We start from the raw sequence: 9,891 nt of genomic DNA, 5'->3' as shown, positions 1-9,891 counted from the left end.
TACAATTCCAAAATTATTTAATGTATTTTGTTTCTTCTTTTACAAGACAACTGAAAAGCTTTCTACAATATGGGTCAAAGCAAAATTCTCATTCTTAAGCTTCCTGAAGAACTGTGTTCACTCAGCTGATCTTTTTTATGTGTATAAAAATCACCTCTTTATTTGATTTCTGCTAATCAGCAATCATCATTAGAAACGACATTTGTCTGAAGAGCTGCAAAATTTTTAGAATGCATTTGCAAGGCTGATTTAAAAATCACATCGTATAATATATATTACAACATATTGTCTAGGCCGCCGTAGAAGAAATCATTGATACAACTGAGTAAGCCAGCACTGGCCTTGATGGAATAGCGTTGGCACAAAAGAAATAATGCAGTAATGCACTCCCAAGAATTGAGAGCTAATAGAGAGCAACATAATGGATATTATCCAGGATGTAATACCCTTATTCTCATACATACCACTTCATTTCGCATCAGGATGCAGACAAGCTCAGAAGAGAACTTGTGGGAGGAAAGGGGGAGGATGAGGGACGAGGGTTTGTCTGTGAACAGATGAATCCAATTCACCAACAAAACCTCTCAGGCCCAAGTGCAAGGCACAGATTCAGTGACACTAAGTGTGAATTTTAAGGAACTCTCTCAAGCTTACAAGTTTTCCAGCACTCCAGATCTGTCCTTGAGTTTTGTTCCTCCTCTACAGCTCCCTTCTCATCTTGAGCAGGAAAGTCCCATACTGGTAAATGCCTGAAGGCAGTAGCCCTAGAGACAAATCTTGAATTGGTTCAAGCAACTGTTGTTCACTCCTGAGAAATTTGGCTGGATCTGGATAATTTAGCAAAAGAATGTTTGGGGGCTTTTTAGTCACATTCGTTACACTTACTTGTGTTGCTCTTGTGCAGCAGCCCCACCGTGCTATAACTTCACAGGAGCACGACAGCCCCTACCGCAGAGCTTGCAGCAAGTGCTCCTGGCCAAGAAATGCAAAAATACACTGAAAGAGGGAAGGGCAAGTTTCTTGGTCTCTGTAAATTCCTGTATTTTGCTTAATGCTTTGCCTCCCAACTTCTGTCCTGTAAAAAACTCACATTTCTGAACCAGCGACCCCAGAATCTTAGTTCAAAATTGTCACTCATTTATCACCCTTTCACAGAAACAGTTTCTTTGCGGGTGTGTGAGTGTGAGTGCCCCAATCCCCCCACGCTTCCCATGACCTGAATCTCTTGCCGATGCAGACAGAGCTCTGCGTCGCTGTTGTTCTGTAACTTCAGGTGGGCATTTACATCACCAGGATGCAGATGCTAAACATTACTATTGTTATCAGGCACTGCCTTACGCCCACTCTGCTCTCACCTAAACGGCTACATGAGATGCGCGGCAAAGGACAATCAGCCCCCAGATTTCTGGGCAAAGTACATACCTCTTGATTCTGCCATTGATTTGTCAGGAGATGTATACTCAAGTAGATGGTTCAGAAGAGGATCCTTTAGGAAGAGTGTGGTCAGATTGACCTCACTTTCAATGAGCTGACAGCCTGGTGAAGAAAGTTAAACTGAATATCAAAATCATCAGCAAAAAACCTCCTCTTTCTTTGATTGTACAGTTTAAGAGGAGCCATTCGAGCTCAATTTATTCTCTACACAGGAACTTCATTGATTATCTCAGACATTCATGCAGGAAGGAAGATGAGATAAGAAGAAAGTTCTTTTTTTTTTTTTTTAAAGTGATTGCAAGATGGAGAAAACTGCTTTGTGAGTGTAATATATACCATAAAGTTCCCTTTGTGTAATCTGCTACTGAAAAGTGAGAAGAGTTTACCTTTTCTGAACAAAAGAAACATTAGAGATGGGCTGATGATTACTGAGGGAAGAGATATGAATACTAGGATTAGGGTATATATTCAGATAGGAGATTAGCATATAAAAAATAAGTTTTCCAAGGGAAAATATTATGGAGGTTCCCCCATTGTCTTGTACTGTCAATCACCAGCATTGGGCTGAGAGGCTGATCACTATTCATTTTTTTTTCTAAAGGATATTCTGGTTTGATCCCAGGCTATTGACCATAATGGGGATTTCCACTGACTTTGAGAGGGAATCAATCCTGATTCAAGACTGCTGCCATGAATGGAGACGGCTGCTCAGTTATGTCCTACCAAAGTCAAATGGACACTCCACCAGTCCCGCTCCGGCAGGGAGGGAACTGTTGGATCGCAAACCTGAAATCTGGGGACATGCAATGACACTGCGTCGCTGCTTCACAAACTGGTAGGTTACTGGAAAGGGCGAGGAAGCAGTAAGTGTTTTATCTGAGCTTTGGAGGTTGTAGTATGAATTGAATGGATTAAGTCTAAACATACCCTGGGAGGGTGACTGCTCTCAAGTCAGTTGTTTGAACACAGTTATCCCCTTCACAGCAAACATCACACTTCCTAAAGGAGCCAAGGCATGCACTTTCACATGAGGGCAGCTCTTGAGCATTGACTGATGCAGAAACTTTAAGTTTATAGATTCCTTGGGTCCATTTACAGAGTACCAAAAAATCTTCAAAGGCAACCTCCTGTGCAGGCAAGCCTTTATGGGCACACACTTTGAAACGGCTGTTTCAACTGAGGACAACTAATCATCGTCTGGGAAGAAAATGGAGGGGACAACAAGGCTCAGTCAAAATGCCTTTGTGCATTCTTGATCTCGGGATTGCTCTGTGCCAGTCCAGTCCTCTGGTGCAAGCCAAAATGACATGTGACATGTATCAGCCATGAGTGGCACTAAAAAGCTATAACAATTTGTGCTCTTATTCATAACACCTCTGCTGACAGCAGCTGAGGATTGGCATGGGAGCCCTGAGAATATCTGCACCAAAAAGTAGCCACACCACAGCCCTCCGTGACCAGCTGAGCACTGTTTAAGCCTCCTCGACAAACCACCTGGAAAGAGAGATTAATCTCACCCATAGCATAAAACAAAGAGCATCTCTACCGTCCCAGCCAGACAAACATGAACTAAGCCAGCAGAATCATTCTTACTTGACAGGTCACTTCAAGAGGGTCAGAGCAGAGCCGGTTGCAGGTACTTCAAGAATTAAAAGCTGCAAAAGTGACTGGAAGCGTGCCTCAGGGAGGAGCTAGGTAGATCTGTGTGCATACCATCTCTTTTATATCTGCTTATACTGGTGTTAGATTGTGGTGTAAGTGTAGGCTATAGAGCACAGAAGCGAGGGACTCCTGAATTCTAGTATCCTCTCGTACATGAACCCCTTTGGCCTTGGGCAAATCTCCTAGCTTTTTTGACTCACATCATTTATCTTCAAAAACACAAATCAAACTGTACCGCCTATGTCATATTAGTGCTGAATGTTTGTACACTACCACTGATTTTAACCACAGATTTATGCAGAAGTAGGATTTCCCAGAAAGAGCTTGTAGAGAAGCTGCACCATGACACACCTTTTGAAAGCTCGGCACAAGGTAGAATATTCACATTTTGCATTTCTCTCGCATACGCATGCAGGGTGGGATACTTTCTGATATTTATTGTCTCCCAAACGCTCTGAAGCTGACAAATCAAGCATTATTAAATAGACACTTTAAAAAAATTACTCAGCTGCTAAACCAATCACTGTAGGTTGCAGCTCAAAATGAAGTTGGAAATCTGCACCTTTTAATAAAACAATCTGCTTGAGAGCTGATGATATTTGGTTATGGAATTTATCTGTAAATATAATTAAAAATTCAACGAGAGAGTGCTCTGAACTGAGGGGTAAATATTCAGCACGATGCAGAGTGCTCAAGCTACATGATTCCCATTATCGTTAATGGGAGTCCTACAGCTAAATCCCTAAGCATCACGCTAAAAATTTACCCCCTAGTGTTTGCAGATGGAACAAAAGGATTATTGTACATACTAGCAGAAAATAAAGTTACCACTGACATTTTGACCAGAAAGCTTCCATCAGGATTGATCGGTGAAAGATTTAGCCTACTAATTCCCCCGCAGACTGTTTCTTTGGGGTTCCTCCCATCTGAAAAGGCATTCTTGATTTTTATTTAATTCATTTCTATTTACTGGTTTTCATTTCATTATATCTCTCAAATTCCCCTCCTTCTGGCTTCCTACCAGAACACTTCTCTCTGCTTCACCCCAGGCTTCCTGGCTTCAGTGTGCACAATTTCAGGTCCCTGAACCTTAAATATAATGGACATAAGGACAGAAGAAAAGTACATATGCCAATGACCTTTCAGCGGAGTTAGCTGAGTGTGCAAATCTACCCAGCAATAAAATGCTGCAGGGGATTTTGGGGGTGATTAAAAAGTTGAAGGGGGAGGGGAACTCACACAAACAACTTCATTCTTTCCCAGTTTGCACCTTCTGCTCTTCTTGGGTCGGGACTACAAGCTGTCAGGCGTCCCTAACCCTGTTGAAATCAATGACAATTCAGCAGTTTAAGCCTGATCCTGCCAGAAGATTTACCCAGCGTCCTTGACTGGGCATGGGCTGGAGCAAAATAATGTAATCCATTAACTTTTTTAGGTGCTTTTTTGATAACGCATTCTTAATGGAAACAATGCTTCTGACCTATCTTTTAAAATGTGAGCGTATATATACACACATACACACACCAAAATGAGAGGAAACCTCTAAAAGTCTAATTTCCATTCTTGATTTCATGTAATCTAACTCAAAAACAGCCAAAGAGATTTGTTTATCCTTTGTAGACCATGCTGCAGTCCTGAGTGAATTTTTATGGGTGAGTTTTAAAGCCTTCAACAATAGGGGCTTATAATGGAAACACTGATAGACCGTTATTATAGTGCTGGTCATAAATACAATGCAATTTCATTTTATATAACATTCTTCATACAAAGTATCACAAAATGTTTTACAGTAAGCATCAACTGCAAGCTAAAGCAAAGGGAAAGAAAATTTAAAGGCGAAATTTCATTGACTTTAGCAAAGGGGGAAAGAATTCCTTACAGGATAACACAAATAGAAGTGCAAGCTTCCTCCTGCCAGGCTTTTTTGTAGAAAGCTCTTGGGAGGCTGAGAATACATATATAAAACGTACACTTCTCTCCAAAATTCATGATTTCAACCTCTAATTCCTCTCTTTAACTTCATATATTCCTAAGGCTCCATTAGGTATCTCGGCAAGGACATTTGTTAAATCTTCTGGCAGGATCAGGCCTAAACTCCTGAATTGTTATTGATTTCACCAGGGCTGGGGGCACCTGACAGCTTGTAGCCTTGTAGCCCCGACCCAAGAAGAGCAGAAGGTGCAAACCAGGGAAGAATGAAGTTGCTTGTGCGAGTTCCCCTCCCCCCTTCAACTTTTTAATCACCCCCAAAGTCCCCTGCAGCATTTTATTGCTGGGTAAATAATATAATGAAAAAGTGCCTACATGACACAAGCCACATGGGCACAGACAGCTATTAAAACCGAAATGATTTATTTCGTAACAATCCGAGGTAGCACACTTTAACTCTAGGTACAGCAACCCCTCCATTTCTGCTTGCCTCATTTGCATAGGTAATTGACAGCTTGTTAACAGCTCATTAGGAACACTGAAAACCATGTGACAGATACAAACCTAGTGCTAGAGGGGAGAAAATCTGTGAATTACAGTATATTGAAAACTCAATCAGATTCAGAATTACAGGTCACAAAACAAGTTGGTTATTTTATTAGGTTAAAAAAAAATTAAAAGGTTAACATACCATTTTCCGACCTGTATTTTTAAGATAGCAGGCTACAGGATAATTAATTAAGAATCTGATTGTGATGTGAGCTATTCTCCACTGCCGTGGAGAGGTTTACGAACGATGCTAGGTTGATACAGTAGGACAAGTAATAATTGCTGAGAATTTTTAAAAACATTAAAAAGTCTTGATGTGGTATTCAATTTTAGCTTTGGAATATACCTTTCTCAAAAAAGCAAGTAACTTACAGACACTGCAATCTAATATTCTGTAACTGAGAAAAATGTGAGGAATAATTTGATTTTAGTCTATAAAAAGAAGATAAGTGTTCTGATTTGCACACTCTCACTATCCGTAAATTTTGATGATGCTTTTTTTTTAAAGGACATTTGAATATAAACAGTGCAAATAACCGTTATATCAGCAAATCTACTTTTTGTATTAAACACACACACACACCATAATCTTGCTTTTCTAGCACTGCTAGCAGAAATACAGTAACCTGTAGAAATAAAATGTTCATGAAAAAACTCTCCCTTTTTTTGAAACCTGATGTGGATTCCCTGCACCTGGAGTGACATTTGCTGTTGAGGACAGAGCTGGCATGTTGGTCTGTAGAGGAAACCAGTAAACTGCGTGATTTCAGATCTTCTTTCAGACACCAGTGGTTTATCGAGTCTTTCCTTATCCTTCTGAAAAAACCACGAACAAAATGTGATCAGATCTAAAATCCCGGCTATTTAGCAAAAGGAACAACACCCTTAAGGTGCGGGATTATCAAAATCCCTCAGTGCTTGTTCACACGGAGGGTTGTGCTGTTTCGGTTCAAGAGGTGCAACTGCTGCAGTATGGATGCATATGTTATTTAGATAAGTCCCATAAAAATAACTTCTGATAGAGTTTCTTATCTGAAATCATGGATCTACTTCTGTACTATGAATATAGCCATATGACTACAGTACTCTGGCTGGTGGGGATAAAATCTCCTTGTGCAGACGTGGTTTAAGAGTGATTAATGAATCTGTGACCTGCGATACAATGAAAGTCGCGCTTGCAAGTCACTTCAGCACTTTTGAAAGCTCCATCTTTAGTCTTCATTATGAATAAAACCAATAGGGCTGTTGTGCCCCCAGCATTAATTACACTGACTCCTGCACCGGTGACGCTACGCTGTTGTAACTACAGCAATATAAACTTCTAACGCAGACACGCTCCAACGGTATAAAGAGAGCTTTACACATAGTACAACTGACCCCAGACTTACACTGAGCTTAGGCAAGGCACGATTCACATACACCAAAGAAAAATTAGCTCGTTTTTTGCCCTTGAGCCCATATCAACTGAGGCGTTTTGTGCAAAGGAAAAGCCGGTGCATGACTGCCGAGAAGCAACAGCGATGGAAGAACAGTTCAAGATCACAATTAACTAAACCATCATATCATGACAAACAAAAGAGCTGGTAAACTCACCACAGGTGAGAATAAGAAATACGTAAAACCTAGACTCCCACACCAAAATTCAATGAATTTTACTTACATGCCCTTTTCTTTGACCATACCAGTACAAACAACAATGGAAATGCTGTGTTTGACAATAGGTCTCATACCTGAGTACTGAGCCAAAAGTTTCAGGAAAAAGGGCTTGATCTTGAGGTTTTCTCCATGCCATGCTTCAGTCCTGTATATGTCTAACAGAATGACTTCACCGACAATGTTCTTTGAGGCCTGGGCTTTGTTTTTCGCTTTTTCTTTTTTTTCCCCTTGGTTTTTACATGTGAGAAACACAGTTTGATTTGGTTCCTATAGGGCAAAGATAAACCCTGAAAATCAGTAACTAAACTTTTTCAAAGCCCAGATCACTTTCCAGTTAGGCTGGACTGAATTACAGCTGAAATTCTGGGAATATATTCGTTTTATGCATTAACCACTCAGTCAACCCTTATAAGCAGATGACATGATTAAAATGAAGTTTGAACTTTTTCTGTAGATTAATTGTCTGACTTATGACAAGAGTCTTCTCGTTTTCATTAACTTAAGTGCCAGTTCCTTAGGACTCTTATTTTTACAGTTTCTAATCTACAGTCTTTGTAATGACCTGGTCTCAGGCACATATTATCCTGTATTTCCTTTCCTTCGGTCCTTGAGCAAGGGGCATGCAGGCTTTCCAGATAGGGAGAAGGGCTGCTTCACTTCCACTTCCAGCTTGTGAGGGTATAAAATATTGGATTTTGCTACTGAGAGTGCTTGATGGTCAATCCGTGGCTACAGTCCTCTCACCCGCTTAACGAGAGTTCAGGTTTCCGTGTCACTGGGGAAAAACCTCCAGCTCACTAATTGTTCCCTATTCTTGCGGCACATTTCTACACCCTTCCTTAGAGAGAGTATGCAGCCCATCGCTTCACACTGAAGTTAACTAAAGGTTAATATCCAGAGTACCAACCCAGCACAAACAGGTGTCCAAGCACAGTACTGTACTTGAGGGAACAGAAATGACCTGGAAGCCCTTTAGGAAGCATGGGGTAGAGTTTTGGCTTTGCACCTGTGTGGCACTCTTGTTTTGAGCAAAACCAAGTCTTCCTTCATCTGTTTATATCATAAGCTTACCCAACAGCACCTGCCTTCTAGTGTCTTTATACAGCCTTTGCCATAGCGGAAAGTACATTTGCTCACCAGCTTCCTTCTAGATTCTCAGTTTCCAGTTTTCATTAGGATGACCTTGATAATAAATATCAGATGAATTTAATGTTTTTTAGCTCTTTCCTATCAATATACATTCTATATATGTTTGATTATTGACAACAAGAATAATTAAAATATGTCTATAAAGTTAACTCCTGCTAACTCTTCTAGTGCAGAACTAAGCAATAAAAACATTTATATATAAGCTTGTAAAGAGCAACGGTCCTTGCTGACAGTTTCCCAGGACAGCTACTGAAGACATCTTTTCTTTTTTGCATGGCTGGAATAGACATGTAAGCAACATTGTGTATTTTTAGCTTAATGCCCAATGCACTTCCACCAGGTTGCTGAACTATGTCTGGGCCAGGAAATCAGGGAAGGAAAATGCACATTTAGAAGCAATGAATTCAAACTTGCAAGTCCACTCTTCAGGTATCCAACTTCTTTTAAGCTAGACAGCTTTAGACAACTCATGCTTTCCTAAATATTCTTCCTGTTTAAACAAATAATGTAAATAGCTGTGATATGTGCAAAGGGTCTCTCTAGGAGTCTGTGTGAGATAAAGAGCTTCTTCAAAGCTTGGGAAATATGACCAGATTTCAATACTGACTGACAAATTGATAAAATAACAAATGAGCCCATTTGAAAAAGATCTGACCATCCAAATTTGCAAAAGCTACAAGATATCTTGCAATGTCAGAAGTCACATTTTGGGTTTGGGGTTTTGTTTTGAGGGCGGGGGAGTTCAACTGTGGAGCAAGTGTTGCATGTGTTCTTTCATAAACCATGACAACTTCACATCAGCTTTACAGAGGGACACCCTACAGACGGTCCCCATTTTGACTCTGAGCACCTTGCACAGTACAGTGATTCTTTCATTAAATCTGAAATGAAAGCGTAACTAAAAATGCTGTATTCTGGGGATGAGACCAGTATCTCTCCAATAAATGATCCAAAACAAACTCTTTGAGTTGCTATATCTATATAGTTAATAGGCACCAGGTAAGTCAAAAATACAATAAAATCCACTAGTGACATTTTCTCCAGACTATTATCTTACTTTCTGCTGCACTTCCATTAGACATTCCTTCCTATTTCAGATTGGTTTACTTACAAGGCTCTGAGAACACAGCATAGGAAAGAACAACAAAAAGCAGCAGAAAAAATGCCAGGTTGCAAATAAGCTGCACACAGGGAAGGGCTGTGAAAGTATGTCTCTGAAGCAGTCCACCTACAAATGTTTGAATATGCTCCTGAAAATGTAAATGTACCAGAAATACCACTGTTTATACTCACTAACATAACCGGTTGGGTAAACGTGTATAAAGAAATAGCCAGGTGTTCAAACATCCTTCCAGCCTTTGAAAACATGGCCATTCCAGAGAAGCACAGTTAGCTCATCTAATACATACACAGATTTGGACAAATTTATGTATTTCTTATTTTTTTAGTAACTTGCCCTATAGATGCATGCTATCATGTATGCCATAAATTAGAGCCAGAATATAATTTGCC

At 40.2% G+C, this 9,891-nt stretch overlaps 1 long non-coding RNA gene across 1 annotated transcript; it reads right to left on the bottom strand.

Annotated features, from left to right (window-relative positions):
• Nucleotides 1-882: 882 nt before the first annotated feature.
• LOC134515489 (uncharacterized) lies at nt 883-7,491 on the bottom strand. The gene is made up of 3 exons (XR_010071023.1): nt 7,305-7,491; nt 1,423-1,536; nt 883-972 (listed from the first exon to the last, which is right to left on the bottom strand). It is a non-coding gene; the product is annotated as an uncharacterized LOC134515489 (long non-coding RNA).
• Between the last annotated feature and the right edge of the window lie 2,400 nt (nt 7,492-9,891).

The sequence above is a fragment of the Chroicocephalus ridibundus genome, chromosome 4 (assembly GCF_963924245.1).
Source record: "Chroicocephalus ridibundus chromosome 4, bChrRid1.1, whole genome shotgun sequence".
NCBI lineage: Eukaryota > Metazoa > Chordata > Aves > Charadriiformes > Laridae > Chroicocephalus > Chroicocephalus ridibundus.
This window is presented reverse-complemented; position numbering and strand designations above follow the sequence as displayed.